This window comes from Lagenorhynchus albirostris, chromosome 10 (genome assembly GCF_949774975.1).
Source record: "Lagenorhynchus albirostris chromosome 10, mLagAlb1.1, whole genome shotgun sequence".
In the NCBI taxonomy this organism is placed as follows: domain Eukaryota; kingdom Metazoa; phylum Chordata; class Mammalia; order Artiodactyla; family Delphinidae; genus Lagenorhynchus; species Lagenorhynchus albirostris.
The window spans coordinates 41,727,388-41,744,579 of NC_083104.1; positions in this window are offsets into that span (position 1 = coordinate 41,727,388).

The window sequence follows — 17,192 nt, forward strand, 5'->3', positions numbered from 1 at the left end:
GGTCATCCACATGCAACAAAATGAATCTTGACACAGACCTAACACCTTTTACAGAAATTAATTCAAAATGGATCACAGACCTAATATAAAATGCAAAACTGTAAAACTCCTAGAAGATAACATAGGAGGAAACCTAGATGGCCTTGGGTATGGCAATGACTTTTTAGATGCAACACCAATCCATGAAAGAAAGAATTGAGAATCCGGACTTCATTAAAATTAAAAACCTCTGCTCTACAAAAGACAATGTCAAAAGAATGAGATGATAAGCCACAAACTGGAGAAAATATTTTTAGAAGACACATCTGCTATCCAAAATGTACAAAGAAGACTTAAAACTCACCAATAAGAAAACAACGTGATTTAAAAATGGGCCAAAGATCTTAAACACCTCACCAAAAAGATATACAGCTGACAAGCAGATGAAAAGATGCTCTACATCATATGTCATCAGGGAAATGAAAAGTAAAACAATAGTGAGAAACCACTACACATCTATTAGAATGGCCAAAATTCAGAACACTGGCAACACCAAATGCTGGCAAAAATGTGGAGCAACAGGAACTCTCATCCACTGCTGGTAGGAATGCAAAATGGTATAGCCACTTTGGAAGACAGTGCGGCAGTTCCTTATAAAACTAAACAAACTTGCCATATGATCCAATAATTGTGCTCCTTGATATTTACCCAAAGGAGTTGAAAACGTATGTCTACACAAAAGCCTACACGTGGATATTTATAGCAGCTTTGTTCACATTTGCCAAAATTTGGAAACAACCAACATGTCCTTCAATAGGTGAATGTATAAACTATGGTACGTCCAGACAATGTTAAAAATGAGCTATTAAGCCATGAAATGCATTCTAAGTGAAAGAAGCCAATCTGAAAAGATACTATATGATTCCACCTAAATGACATTTTGGAAAAGACAAAACTATAGAGACAGTAAAAATATCAGTGGTTTCCAGGGGTTGGGGGTGTAGGGAGGGATGAATAGGTGGAACACAAAGGATGGGGGGTGGTGGTGAAAGTACTCTGCATGATTCTATAATGATGGGTACATGTCATTATACATTGATTCAAACCCATAGAATGTACAACACCAAGAGTGAGCCCTAAGATAAGCTGTGGACTTTGGGTGATGATGTGTCAATGTAGGTTCATCAGTTGTAACAAATGTTCAACTCTGGTAGGGGATGTTATTATCTGGTGAAGGAGGCTATTCATGTGTGGGGACAGGGAGTATATGGGTACCTGTACCTTCCACTCAATTTTGCTATGAATGTAAAACTGTTCTAAAAAATTAAATCTTAAAAAAAATCCATCCCCACACTCTCCGTGCTCTTTACCGTGAATCTATCCATATGCCTCTTTCCCAGACCTCCTCATTTTCAGTCTTCCAGACTTGATCCTTCTGGGTTCCTGGCCTCCAGTCAAACCATTCACCACTTTCAAAAGTCCATATATAGGGGCTTCCCTGGTGGCACAGTGGTTAGGAATCCATCTGCTAATGCAGGGCACACGGATTCGAGCCCTGGTCCGGGAAGATCCCACATGCCGTGGAGCAACTAAGCCCATGCACGACAACTACTGAGCCTGTGCTCTAGATCCTATAAGCCACAACTACTGAGCCCGCATGCCACAACTTCTGAAGCCCATGCGCCTAGAGCCCGTGCTCCGCAACAAGAGAAGCCACCACAATGAGAAGCCTGCACACCGCAACGAAGAGTAACCCCACTTGCTGCAACTAGAGAAAGACAGTGCGTGGCAACAAAGACCCAATGCAGCCAAAAATAAATAAATAAATTTATTTTAAAAAAAAAGTCCATATATATTCTTATATCTGACCTCTTCTCCCTCCATACCAGGTTGATTAAGTGTACAGCTTGAAGTTCTGCCCACTGGGGGAATTTCCACCCAAACTGTCTTTCAGTCACTGAGTGGAATTATACATCAGTAGCAAGCCATTTGGGGCTTATCCCCAGCCATTGAGCTGACCCATTCATTTACCAAACCTGGGCTTTTTTTTTTCTTCTCTCGCCATATGTGTGAGCTAAAGGAGAGGTATTAGTGTAATGACATGGGAGTCTAGACCATCTGTGCAGTTCGAGTGTGCCCTCTGGACCTTCTCGGCCCAATCCTGAGCATAGCATTTTTATTATATTATGGATTGATGATGTACCTGCTTGACCATATGATTTAGTGGTTCTGACAAGATTTGGCTCATGATGGATGACTCAGTCTCTACAAAGGCCTAGTAGCATGCCAGGACCTGCTTTTCAAAGTGAATAGTTCTTTGCTGCCTTGCTCCAGAAACCTAGAAGTTTCTGCACCACAACTGTCATATTGGGGGCTTGTCAGTCCCTTCACCTCAGCTGCCTCTTGCACTGTGAAACTTTTAGGACATGTAGCCCAAAGGGAAGGGCACATTCTGTGCTATAGTCTGAAGCACAGAGGGCTACAGAGCCGTCTCTGACTCTGTGTACTCAAAACTGGAAGCCTTCTGAATGACCCAATAAATGGTCAGAGCTATATTCCCATGTGCTGATTTGTTCTAGTAGAGGTACCACTTCCAGCACAGCAGCTGCTCTTTGAAGCTACTTTTTGCTTTGCATTAGTCCTCTGTCATCTTCCATTATCCATTTGTGTTTCATTTTATCTTGGTGGGTTTTGTTTGGGGGTTTGTTGTTGTTTGCAAGAACTGTTCAGCGGGATATCATGGGGATCACTGTCATTACACCTGGGACATTGTGTTGCCTCTCATTTTGGCCAGGAGGGGTGATAGGGTAGGAGGGGCATTTTGAGCATAAAATAAGCCTTTTCTACTATTATGGTTCTACTCCTCAGGTCAGGAAACAAATGTGAGGGTCTATCAGTTAAGTACGCTCAACCCAGTTACCTGCTCAGGAACCAGGGAAGTAACCACAGGATGGATCCACAGACTCATTGGATCCGCTTTGAGATGGACTTGAGCTAGAATTTTGTTTTTGTCTGGCTCCTGTATAGCCCCATTCTAACAGGGGCTGTCATGGTGTTTTGGATCCCCTAAGTATGTCAGCTCAGGCCCTATGTTCAGCTGTGCTCGAAAGATATGTATATTCCACTTTCCCGGTGGTTAGTTACTCTGATAAATAGCCACAGGGCTCTTTGGGAAAGATTGGAGGGCATATTATATATATATGATCCTCCTCAGAGGACCCATCTCACCTCCAATTGATGAGCTCTGGAACTGAGAACTGACTCAGGTATGGGAACTGTAGGAGAGATCATGATTTTTCCATTATGGTGACTGACATCAATTTTTTACTCATCAGCTGTTTGTTTGGCTTTATAATGCAAAAAATAACTTCATTGACTGCCCATTCATCTCATCTCTAGGAACATCATAATCTATTAGCTACTGATCCTCAGCCCCCTGGTTGCTATTCTGGCCTTGCAGCCCATTAGGCTACTGCATTCATTTTTCTCTCAAATGGTTAAGTGCTGCCATTAGACTCTTATTGTGGAATCCTATCCATTGACCCTAGGGAGCCCAGTTATGTACCAGCATCTCCTACACTCAACTTCGGCCAATAGGACAGCAGCCACTAAATTCTCAACAGTGCTAATGTTGCATTCTTTATTGTTTCGGTGAAGGGAATTATCCTCTGCCTGTGGGTGGGCTTTCGTGTCCTATATCCATTCTAGCATGCTGTCCCTCTGAGCCTTCTGATCCCTCCTCAGTACTCTGCCAATGAAGTTATGGAATCTCCAACTCATTTTTGGTATGCCATCATCTTTGAGCTCCAGGGACCCATTGCAGCAATGTATTAGGAGTGGCTTCAAGTGTCCTTGCCAAGGTGCCAAATCCTAAGTCACAGAAATGGGCCCCCTTATCAATAAACTCTTCCTTATCCAGCTTCTGTTCTACCTCCCACTCCATCATCCTCAAGATCCATGCCCATACATGCTCTTCCAGTTCCTGCCGGTCCATATTAGCCAGGTTCTTCAGCTCTTTTGGGGAATAATTTGTTCCCTCTCCAAGCAGGACAGTATTTCTGTACACAGGCCATACTGATTCTCACCCCTATTTATTGGTTTAGGAGTCAGTGGGGGCAGATCTTGGGGAGGACAAAGGTTATCTTGCCAGTCTTCTTTCTGAAGAGAGGCCTTTGAATGATTTCCAGATAAGGAGAGAATGTTCTCCTCTAGCAAGGAGGAGTGAGCCACTTGCTAGACCCACCCAAGGGTTCAGGGGGGTCTGGAGTGTCCAGGTTCTTGAGGGCATCTACCCAAATGGGCCCAACTCATGTCTCAGAGACCCATGCCTTCCCAGTCAGAGCTCTGACCTGAGCAAGAGTCTTTCCAAGCGTGAGAATTTGGTTCCCTTTGTAACTGCACCACTTTTTTTTTTAATTCGTATTTTAAAAAAATTTTATTGGATTATAGTTGATTTACAATGTTGTGTTAGTTTCAGGTGTACAGCAAAGTGGTTCAGTTATATATATATTCATTCTTTTTCAGATTCTTTTCTCATATAGGTTATCACAGAATATTGAGTAGAGTTCCCTGTGCTATACAGTAGGTCCTTTCTTATATATAGCAGTGTGTGTATTTTAATCCCAAGGTCCTGATTTATCCCTCCCCCCAACGTTTCCCATTTGCTAACCATAAGCTTGTTTTTGATATCTGTGTAAGGCTGTTTCTGTTTTGTAAATAAGTTTCATTTGTATCTTTTTTTTTTTTTGCGGTACGCGGACCTCTCACTGTTGTGGCCTCTCCCGTTGCGGAGCACAGGCTCCGGACATGCAGGCTCAGCGGTCATGGCTCACAGGCTCAGCCGCTCCGTGGCATCTGGGATCCTCCTGGACCGGGGCACGAACCCATGTCCCCCGCGTTGGCAGGCGGACTCTCAACCACTGTGCCACCAGGGAAGCCCCATTTGTATCATTTTTTAAAATTAGAATCCACATATGAATGATATCATATGATATTTGTCTTTCTCTGTCTGACTTACATCATATGCTTATCTCTAGGTCCCTCCATGTTGCTGCAAATAGCATTATTTTGTTCTTTTTTATGGCTGAATAATATTCCATTGTATATATGTACCACATCTTTATCCATTCCTCTCTTGATGGACATTTAGGCTTCTTGCATGTCTTGGTTATTGTAAATAGTGCTGCAAATGAACATTGGGGATGCACCACTCTTATAATGCAATCTTGGGCCCGATTCTCAGCACCTTCTCTCTGCTGCATGTAGGAGACATGGATGGGTCTCTTTAAATGCTGCCATGGGGCATTCTAGTTGTCACTGCATTTCCTGAGGTGACACTTGGCTAATCATGGCCTATCATCCTCTTCCTTTATCCCAGTCCATCCCAGGTGGGAGTTTTGGTAACTGTGACCCAGCAGAGCACCAGAGATTATCACCACCACACTTAACCATCAGCAGTGGGATCCTGTTGTCAAATGGCTGGCATCCAAGTCCACTATCTCAACCAGGGACTGTTTTCTAGGGCCACTTCTGTTTTAGCTGGGCTCCCCTAAGATCAGACCTTGAGACAAGGATTTTGTTTTAAGGAGCTTACTTGGGAGGTGATCCCAGGAAGCATGGTGAGGGCTTGGGGGCATGACACAGAAAAGGGAAGAAAGCCAATAGAGGATATATGTTGATGAGCAGGTAGCTAGTGTGGACCACCACGCTCAGTCCTACCTTGGAGTGAGGAGGCTAGGGCATGACCCACCAGCTCCTTATTTATCAGGTCAAGGGTAGCTCCTGGGATGATAAACCTCAGCACTTCTTGTGCCTGGGTTCTGCATGTGCCAGTAGCCAAGAAAGGCCCCCAGATGAAGAGACACAATCTTCTGCAGGCCACCTCCAGGTTAGGATAAGTGGATGTTTGTGGGGCATCAGTAGCATGTGGACATGTGGACGCACAATGACCAGAAGAGAAAATGCAATGGACGTTCCATACGTGCTGTCAGTACTCACTCATCAAATGGTAAACTCAAGGGACTTCCCTGGTGGTACAGTGGTTAAGAATCCACCTGCCAATGCAGGGGACATGAATTCGATCCCTGGTCCAGGAAGATCCCACATGCCATGGAGCACCTAAGCCTCTGCACCACAACTACAGAGCCTGTGCTCTAGAGCCCACAAGCCACAGCCACTGAGCCTGTGTGTCACAACTACTGAGGCCCGTGCACCTAGAGCCATGCTCCACAACCAGAGAAGCCACTGCAATGAGAAGCCTGCGCACCGCAACAAAGAGTAGCCCCTGCTCGCCACAACTAGAGAAAAGCCCACATGCAGCAACGAAGACCCACTGCAGCCAAAAATAAATTAAATGAAATAAATAAGTTTTAAAAATGGTAAACGCAGATTAGAGGAAATGGCAAACGTGCTTGGCCTTTTCAGCTCAGTGTTCTCACATGGCCTGGCCATTGCTGCCTTAAAGTAGTAACAGATCTGAAAAAAAGAACGTACCTGGACTGAGTACCCAAACCAGACCCCATCTTTGTGACTCAAGAATCGGGCCCATTATAGGAGCTCAATCCAAATGTTTGTGAAACTGAACTTCTGGTTCCTGCACAGGCACTGCTTAAGTCATGGAAAACTTCGGGTTGGTTGTCAAAAAGTGTACTGTATTGGGCTTCCCTGGTGGTGCAGTGGTTGAGAGTCCGCCTGCCGATGCAGGGGACATGGGTACGTGCCCCGGTCCGGGAGGATCCCACGTGCTGCGGAGCAGCTGGGCCTGTCAGCCACGGCCACTGGGCCTGCGCGTCCAGGGCCTGTGCTCTGCAGTGGGAGAGGCCACAGCAGTGAGAGGCCCACGTACCAAAAAAAAACAAAAACCAAAAACCAACAACAACAAAAAAAGTATGCTGTATTGTCTGTAATTTTCTGATAACTAAAATTTCTCCATATAAATGAACAAAGCTTCTTTAAAATCAGCCATTTGAAACATCTTTAATGCAGAATACAATTTTATGCCATCTTAAGCAGTGAGTCACAAGCATAATCTTATCTTTTCCTGATGATTCAAAGTCACTATTGCAAGTATCAATGATTGTCCTTTTTTTTTTGAATTTTAGTGGTTTTTTTTACACAGCAGTTTCTTATTAATTATCTTTTTTTTTTTTTTTTTTTTTGCGGCTCAGCGGCCATGGCTCACGGGCCCAGCCGCTCCGTGGCATGTGGGATCTTCCCGGACCGGGGCACGAACCCGTGTCCCCTGCATCGGCAGGCAGACTCTCAACCACTGCGCCACCAGGGAAGCCCTAGTTATCTATTTTATATACATTAGTGTATATATGTCAATGCCAATCTCCCAATTCATCCCAACACCCCCCACTCCCCCTCCCCCACCACTTTTCCCCCTTGGTGTCCATACATTTGTTCTCTACATCTGTGTCTCTATTTCTGCCTTGCAAACCGGTTCATCTGTACCGTTTTTCTAGATTCCACATATATGCGTTATTATACGATATTTGTTTTCCTCTTTCTGACTTACTCTGTATGACAGTCTCTAGGTCCATCCATGTCTCTACAAATGACCCAATTTCGTTCCTTTTTATGGCTGAGTAATATCCCATTGTATATATGTACCACATCTTCTTTATCCATTTGTCTGTCGATGGACAATTAGGTTGCTTCCATGACCTGGCTATTGTAAATAGTGCTGCAGTGAACATTGGGGTGCATGTGTCTTCTTGAATTATGGTTTTCTCAGGGTATATGCCCAGCAGTGGGATTGCTAGGTCATATGGCAGTTCTATTTTTAATTTTTTAAGGAACCTCCATACTGTTCTCCATAGTGGTTGTATCAATTTACATTCCCACCAACAGTGCAAGAGGGTTCCCTTTTCTCCACACCCTCTCCAGCATTTATTGTTTCTAGATTTTTTGATGATGGCCACTCTGACCAGTGTGAGGTGATACCTCATTGTTGTTTTGATTTGCATTTCTCTAATGATTAGTGATGTTGAGCATCTTTTCATGTGTTTGTTGGCAATCTGTATATATTCTCTGGAAAAATGTCTATTTAGGTCTTCTGCCCATTTTTGGACTGGGTTGTTTGTTTTTTTGATATTGAGCTGCATGAGCTGCTTGTATATTTTGGAGATTAATCCTTTGTCACTTACTTCATTTGCAAATATTTACTCCCATTCTGAGGGTTGTCTTTTTGTCTTTTTTATCATTTCCTTTGCTGTGCAAAAGATTTTAAGTTTCATTAGGTCCCATTTGTTTATTTTTGTTTTTATTTCCATTTCTCTAGGTGGTGGGTCAAAAAGGACCTTGCTGTGATTTATGTCATAGAGTGTTCTGCCTGTGTTTTCCTCTAAGGGTTTTATAGTGTCTGGCCTTATATTTAGGTCTTTAATCCATTTTGAGTTTATTTTTGTGTATGGTGTTAGGGAGTGTTCTAATTTCATTCTTTTACATGTAGCTGTCCAGTTTTCCCAGCACCAGTTATTGAAGAGGCTGTCTTTTCTTCATTGTATACTCTTGCCTCCTTTATCGAAGATAAGGTGACCGTATGTGCCTGGGTTTATCTCTGGGCTTTCTATCCTGTTCCATTGATCGATATTTCTGTTTTTGTGCCAGTACCGTATTGTCTTGATTACTGTAGCTTTGTAGTATAGTCTGAAGTCTGGAAGCCTGATTCCTCCAGTTCCATTTTTCTTTCTCAAGATTGCTTTGGCTATTCAGGATCTTTTGTGTTTCCATACAAATTGTGCAATTTTTTGTTCTAGTTCTGTAAAAAATGCCACTGGAAGTTTGATAGGGATGGCATTGAATCTGTAGATTGCTTTGGGTAGTAGAGTCATTTTCACAATGTTGATTCTTCCAATCCAAGAACATAGTATTTCTCTCCGTTTGTATCATCTTTAATTTCTTTCATCAGTGTCTTATAGTTTTCTGCGTACAGGTCTTTTGTCTCCTTAGGTAAGTTTATTCCTAGGTATTTTATTCTTTTTGTTGCAGTGGTAAATGGGAGTGTTTCCTTAATTTCTCTTTCAGATTTTTCATCGTTAGAGTATAGGAATGCAAGGGATTTCTGTGCATTAATTTGGTATCCTGCTACTCTACCAAATTTACTGATAAGCTCTAGTAGTTTTCTGGTAGCTACTCTTAGGATTCTCTTATATATAGTATCATGTCATCTGCAAACAGGGACAGTTTTACTTCTTCTTTTCCAATTTGGATTATTTTTATTTCTTTTTCTTCTCTGATTGCTGTGGCTAAAACTTCCAAAACTATGTTAAATAATAGTGGTGAGAGTGGGCAACCTTGTCTTGTTCCTGATCTTAGAGGAAATGGTTTCAGTTTTTCACCATTGAGAATGATGTTGGCTGTGGGTTTGTCATATATGGCCTTTATTATGTTGAGGTAGGTTCCCTCTATGCCTACTTTCTGGAGAGTTTTTATCATATATGGGTGTTGAATTTTGTCAAAAGCTTTTTCTGCATCTATTGGGATTATCATGTGGATTTGGTTTTGGTTTTGTTTTTGTTTTTGTGATATGCGGGCCTCCCACCGCTGCGGCCTCCCCTGCCACGGAGCACAGGCTCCGCAAACGCAGGCTCAGCGGACATGGCTCACGGGCCCAGCCGCTCCACAGCATGTGGGATCCTCCTGGACCGGGGCACGAACCCACGCCTCCCGCACCAGCAGGCGGACTGCCAACCACTGTGCCACCATGGAAGCCCTATCATATGGTTTTTATCCTTCAATGTGTTAATATGGTGTAACACATTGATTGATTTGCGTATGTTGAAGAATCCTTGCATTCCTGGGATAAACCCAACTTGATCATGGTATATGATCCTTTTAATGTGCTGTTGGATTCTGTTTGCTGGTATTTTGTTCAGGATTTTTGCATCTACGTTCATCAGAGATATTGGCCTGTAGTTGTTTTTTTTTTTTTGACATCTTTGTCTGGTTTTGGTATCAGGGTGATGGTGGCCTCATAGAATGAGTTTGGAAGTGTTCCTCCCTCTGCTATATTTTGGAAGAGTGTGAGAAGGATAGATGTTAGCTCTTCTCTAAATGTTTGATAGAATTCATGTGTGAAGCCACTGGTCCTGGGCTTTTGTTTGTTAGAAAAATTTTAATCACAGTTTCAATTTCAGTTCTTGTGATTGGTCTGTTTATATTTTCTATTTCTTCCTGGTTCTGTCTCGGAAGGTTCTGCCCCTCTAAGAATTTGTCCGTTTCTTCCAATTTGTCCTTTTTATTGACATATAGTTGCTTGTAGTAATCTCTCATCATCCTTTGTATTTCTGCAGTGTCAGTTGTTACTTCTCCTTTTTCATTTCTAATTCTGTTGATTTGAGTCTTCTGCCTGTTTTTCTTGGTGAGTCTGACTAATGGTTTATCAATTTTGTTTATCTTCTCAAAGAACCAGCTTTTAGTTTTATTGATCTTCGCTATTTTCTTTGTTTCTATTTCGTTTATTTCTGCTCTGATCTTTATGATTTCTTTCCTTCTACTAACTTTGGGTTTTGTTTGTTCTTCTTTCTCTAGTTCCTTTAGGTGTAAGGTTAGATTGTTTATTGGAGATTTTTCTTGTTTCTTGAGGTAGGCTTGTATTGCTAAAAACTTCCCTCTTAGAACTGCTTTTGCTGCATCCCACAGGTTTTGGATCATTTTGTTTTCATTGTAATTTGCCCTAGGTATTTTTTGATTTCCTCTTTGATTTCTTCAGTGATCTCTTGGTTATTTAGTAACGTATTGTTTAGCCTCCATGTGGTTGTGATTTTTACATTTTTTTTCCTTGTAATTTATTTCTCATCTCATAGCATTGTGGTATGGAAAGACGCTTGATACAATTTCAATTTTCTTAAATTTACCGAGGCTTGATTTGTTACCCAAGATGTGATCTATCCTGGAAAATGTTCCAAGTGCACTTGAGAAGAAAGTGTAATCTGCTGTTTTCGGGTGGAATGTCCTATAAATATCAATTAAATCCATGTGGTCTATTATGTCATTTAAAGCATGTGTTTCCATATTAATTTTCTGTCTGGATGATCTGTCCATTGGTGTACGTGAGGTGTTAAAGTCCCCCATTATTTTTGTGTTACTGTCGATATCCTCTTTTATAGCTGCTAGCATTTGCCTATGTATTGAGGTGCTCCTATGTTGGGTGCATGTATATTTATAATTGTTATATCTTCTTCTTGGATTGATCCCTTGATCATTATGTAGTGTCCTTCCTTGTCTCTTGTAACATTCTTTATTTGAAAGTCTATTTTATCTGATCTGAGTATAGCTATTCCAGCTTTCTTTTGATTTCCATTTGCATGGAATATCTTTTTCCAACCCCTCACTTTCCGTCTGTATGTGTCCCTAGGTCTGAAGTGGGTCTCTTGTAGACAGCATATATATGGGTCTTGTTTTTGTATCCATTCAGCGAGCCTGTTTCTCTTGGTTGGAGCATTTAATCCATTCACATTTAAGGTAATTATCAGTATGTAATTTCCTATTACCATTTTCTTCATTGTTATGGGTTTGTTTTCATAGGTCCTTTTCTTCTCTTGTGTTTCCCACTTAGAAGAAGTTCCTTTAGCATTTGTTGTAGAGCTGGTTTGATGGTGCTGAATTGTCTTACCTTTTGCTTGTCTGTAAAGCTTTTGATTTCTCTGTCGAATCTGAATGAGATTCTTGCCGCATAGAGTAATCTTCATTGTAGGTGCTTCTCTTTCATCACTTTAAATATATCATGCCACTCCCTTCTGGCTTGTAGAGTTTCTGCTGAGAAATCAGCTGTTAACCTTATGGGAGTTCCCTTGTATGTTATTTGTCGTTTTTCCCTTGCTACTTTTAATAATTTTTCCTTTTCTTTAATTTTTGTCAGTTAGATTACTATGTGTCTTGGCATGTTTCTCCTTGGGTTTTCTGTGCTTTCTGAACTTGGGTGGCTATTTCCTTTCCCATGTTAGGGAAGTTTTCAACTATAATCTCTTCAGATATTTTCTTGGGTCCTTTCTCTCTCTCTTCTCCTTCTGGGACCCCTATAATGCGAGTGTTATTGCATTTAATGTTGTCCCAGAGGTCTCTTAGGCTGTCTTCATTTCTTTTCATTCTTTTTTCTTTATTCTGTTCCATGGCAGTGGATTCTAGCATTCTGTCTTCCAGGTCACTTATCCGTTCTTCTGCCTCAATTATTCTGCTATCGATTCCTTCTGGCATATTTTTCATTTCAGTTGTGTTGTTCATCTCTGTTTGTTTGTTCTTTAATTCTTCTAGGTGTTTGTTCTTTAATTCTTCCAGGTCTTCCTTAAACATTTCTTGCATCTTCTCGATCTTTGTCTCCATTCTTTTTCTGAGGTCCTGCATCATCTTCACTATCATTATTCTGAATTCTTTCTCTGGAAGGTTTCCTATCTCCACTTCATTTATTTGTTTTTCTGGGGTTTTATCTTGTCCCTTCATCTGGTAAATAGTCTTCTGCCTTTTCATTTTGTCTATCTTTCTGTGAATGTGGTTTTCGTTGCACAGGCTGCAAGATTGTAGTTCTTCTTGCTTCTCTGTTGCCATTTCTAATGTGGTATGGGTTTGGAAAATAAATAGAGAAGCTAATTAGAGTTACATATCCTCAGAGTGAGGGATTAAGGGACTCCCCTGTGAGTGAAGTGCATAGACTTTGTGACATCTTGGCTGCTCCAAGACCTTTTTAGGTTGCTTTATAGGGGAAAGTTAACCTTCCAGGTCATCAGCTTTGTTTCAAATAGATGTTTCCATGTAATGAATTCTGGATAAGTGAGATAGTATGCCTTTAATTTATTTCTCTTACTTTATTGCACTGGCTAGGACCTCTGGTATGATGTTGAATAGAAGTGGTAATAAGGAGTATCCTTGCCTTGTTGCCAATTTCTGGGGGAAACTTAAAGTATTTTACCAATAAGGATAATATTCACAATATTCTGTAGTAGAATAAGGATGCTCTTTTCTATTCCTAGTTTGATAAGAGCTTTCATAAGAATTATAAATGGGTGTTGAATTTTGCCAAGTGCCTTTACTGCTTTTGTTGGGATGATTTAATTCTTCTCTTTTTTTTCCTGTTGATGTCATGAATTACAACACTTAATTTTCTAATGTTAACTAATCTTAGATTCCTGAAGCATACTCCACTTGGTCATCATGGTGGGTGCTGTGGGCATGTAGACCATGTGGGCAAGGGTTGAACTGCAGCTAATTTAAGTCTTGGCAGAACACCTTGTGATTTTCCCAGTAGCACAAGGGTGGGAGGCTGGTGAGGAGCTGCTCCAAGGCCATCTCCCCTTCCCCCACCTAAATACCCTGGGAGGAGGACTCTGATGAAGCTCTCATAAACTCGGGGTAGACCTGCTTAGCTGCAGTCTACACTTGGCTCCTCAGCAACGTGGCATCCCACAGCTTCTGTTGTAGCTACCCTGCTGTTTTTGTTTTGGTGCTATCCTTTCTGGTATGTGCATGAAGGGCCCCGGAGAGCTCGCCCATTTTGCCTTCCTCTCTTCCATTGTCTAAGTAAGTAATAAACTGCATGAATGTAAAAGTGGCTTATTGTATCTCTACCATGTGACTCAGTCCAGCCACCGCCTCACCTTGGCTGCTGCTGTGTGTTTGGAACAAAGGACTGTGGCCCCAGCTACTGGAAACGTCCAAGGCAGTCAGCCCTTTGTGGATTGCCCAGCTAAAGAGAACTACTTCGCCCAGGTTTACACTCCCCTTCAGGGTGACTGCATCCAACTGTTTATGGAGAAGTATAAATCCCCAGCATGGGACTGTGCTGAAGTGTGCCTCATCCTCAGAACACCCCTCAGGATCGAGAGCCTTTCCACTGGGCCTGCCAGTCCTGCTTCCTTCCCTTCCCAAGGGCACTCCCTAATAGATGTCCAACTCACCAGCACACCTCAGAGTCTGCTTCCCAAGGGACCTGACCTGCAATGGTCATGTTGTACTGTCCTTTTACACCTTGCTGATTCCTATTAGTTGATATATTATTTAGGGTTTTTGCGTCAATATTTATTTTAGAGATCAGTCTGGAATTTTCCTTCCTTGTAAAGCAGCTGTTACTTGAAAGCCACCAATAGTCTTTCTGAATCAATAGCTGATTAACATTCAACTAAACCTTTGAATACTTTAACCAGTGTTTACTCCACTTTGTATGTAGAGTCAATTATCTATCATCAGAAACAAGCCCATCTTAAAACAAAGAGCAGACATTTAGTGAGGAACATGAGTGAGTTAGATGGCAGGGGATGGGTAATGAACAACGACCACTACCCCCAGGACAGCTGCCCTGTTAAGGGTGAAAGGTCTTCTTAAATTACTAAGGCCACCGATCTGTGTCCCAGGGCTTCACACAGAAGGTGAGGAACTTGCTGTGTGGCCCAAACGTGGATTCTGTTAACAGTGCCATTCTGCAAGTGCCTCCTTGGTCAGGCTCCCAGTAGTCGGAACCACCTGCCTTCTGTCACTTTAATTTTATATTTTCTGCTTCCTTCTACTCTACATTCTTTTCTATTAATCGAAGTATAGTCGATTTACAATATTATGTTGGTTTCAGGTATACAGCATAGTGATTCAGTATTTTTGCAGATTATATTCAGTTATAAGTTATTACAAGATAATGGCTATAATTCCCTGTGCTATACCGTATATCCTTGTTGCTTATCTATTTTATACATAGTAGTTTGTTAATCCCATACCACTAATTTGTTCCTCCCCCTTTCCTCTTCCCTTTGGTAACCACAAGTTTGTTTTCTTTATCTGTGAGTCTGTTACTGTTTTGAGTACACATTCATTTGTATTATTTTTTAGATTCCACATATAAGTGATATCGTACAGTATTTGTCTTTCTCTGTCTTATTTTAGTAAACATAATATTCTCTAGGTCCATCCATGTTGCTGCAAATGGCAGGATTTCATTCTTTTTTATGGCTAATATTTCATTGTGTGTGTGTATATATATATATATATATATATACACACACACATATACACACTGCATCTTCTTTATCCATTTGTCTGGTTTTCTTTAATTTTTATTAAATACTGGAGTATAGTTGATTAACAATGTTGTGTTAGTTTCAGGTGTACAGCAAAGTGATTCAGTTATATATATACATGTATCTCTTCTTTTTCAAATCCTTTTCCCATTTAGGTTATTACAGAATATTGAGCAGAGTTCCCTGTGCTATACAGTAGGTCCTTGTTGGTTATCTATTTTATTTTTTTTAAATATTTATTTATTTTGGCTGTGCCGGGTCTTCATTGCAGCACACAGGATCTTTAGTTGCAGCATGCAGACTTCTTAGTTGTGGCATGCGGACTTAGTTGCAGCATGTGGACTCTTAGTTGCGGCATGTGAACTCTTAGTTGTGGCATGCATGAGGGATCTAGTTCCACGACCACGAATCAAGCCCAGGCCCTGCATTGGGAGCGTGGAGTCTTACCCACTGGACCACCAGGGAAGTCCCTGGTTATCTATTTTAAATATAGCAGTGTGTATATGTCAATCCCAACCTCCCAATCTACCCACCCCCCCATCCTTCCCCCACCTTGGTAACCATAAGTTCGTTCTCTAAGTCTGTGAGTCTGTTTCTGTATTATAAATAAGTCATTTGTATCATTTCTTTTAGATTCTGCATATAAGTGGTATCATATGATACTTGTCTTTCTCTGTCTGACTTACTTCACTTAGTATGATAATCTCCACATCCATCTATGTTGCTGCAAATGGCATTATTTCATTCTTTTTTATGCCTGAGTAGTATTCCATTGTATATATGTACCACATCTTCTTTATTCATTCATCTGTCGATGTACATTTAGGTTGCTTCCATGTCTTGGCTATTGTAAACAGTGCTGCAATGAACATTGGGGTGCATGTATCCTTTCGAACCATGGTTTTCTCTGGATATATCCCGAGGAGTGGGATTGCCAGATCATATGGTAGCTTTTTGGTTTTTTTTAGTTTTTTTAAGGAACCTCCATACTGTTCTCCATAGTGGCTGTACCAGTTTACATTCCCATCAACAGTGTAGGAGGGTTCCCTTTTCTCCATACCCTCTCCAGCATTTATTGTTTGTATACTTTTTGTTGATGGCCGTTCTGACTGGTATGAGGTAATATCTCATTGCAGTTTTGATTTGCATTTCTCTAATAATTAGTGATGTCGAGCATCTTTTCATGTGCCTCTTGGCCATCTGTATGTCTTCTTTGGAGAAATGTCTATTTAGGTCTTCTGCCCATTTTTTGATTGGGTTGTTTGTTTTTTTAATATTGAGCCACATGAGCTGTTTGTAAATTTTGGAGATTAATTCCTTTTCAGTCACATCGTTAGCAGATATTTTCTCCCATTCTGTGGGTTGTCTTTTCTTTTTGTTTATGGTTTCCTCCATTCATCTGTGATGGGAACTTGGGTTGCTTCCATGTCTTAGCTATTGTAAATAGTGCTGCTGTGAACATTGGGCTGCACGTATCTTTTTGAATTAGTGTTTCGTTTTTTCCAGATATATACCCAGGAGTGGAATTACTGGACCATATGGTAGTTCTATTTTTAGCTTTTGTGGGGTTTTTTTAAGATTTTTATTTATTTTTTATTTATTTTTTGGCTGCCTTGGGTCTTCGTTGCTGCACGCGGGCTTTCTCTAGTTGCAGCAAGCAGGGGCTACTTTTTGTTGCGGTGCGCAGGCTTCTCATTGCAATGGCTTCTCTTGTTGCAGAGCACAGGCTCTAGGCATGCGGGCTTCAGTAGTTGTGGCTCGCAAGCTCTAGAGCACAGGCTCAGTAGTTGTGGCACACGGGCTTAGTTGCTCCGTGGCATGTGGGCTCTCCCCGGACCAGGGATCAAACCCGTGTCACCTACATGTGGATTCTCAACCACTGCGCCAGCAGGGAAGTCCCTATTTGTAGCTTTTGAGGAACCTCTATACTGTGGCTTTTCCACAGTGGCTGTGCCAGTTTACATTCCTACCACTATGCATTCTTGCCAAATGTTTTTGGACTCTAATGTAACATCTTTAGACCTGCTCCAGGGTCCACGGTGGGTATTTCCCTTAGATAATTATTACGTTATTCTAAACAAATAAACCACCTTATTTTTAACCACCTTTTTGAGATAAAGTTTACAATAACATACACCTATTTTAAGGTACAGTTTGATGAGTTTTGGCAGTATGTTAGAAGAAGAATGCGCTGTGGTAATGTAATAATAA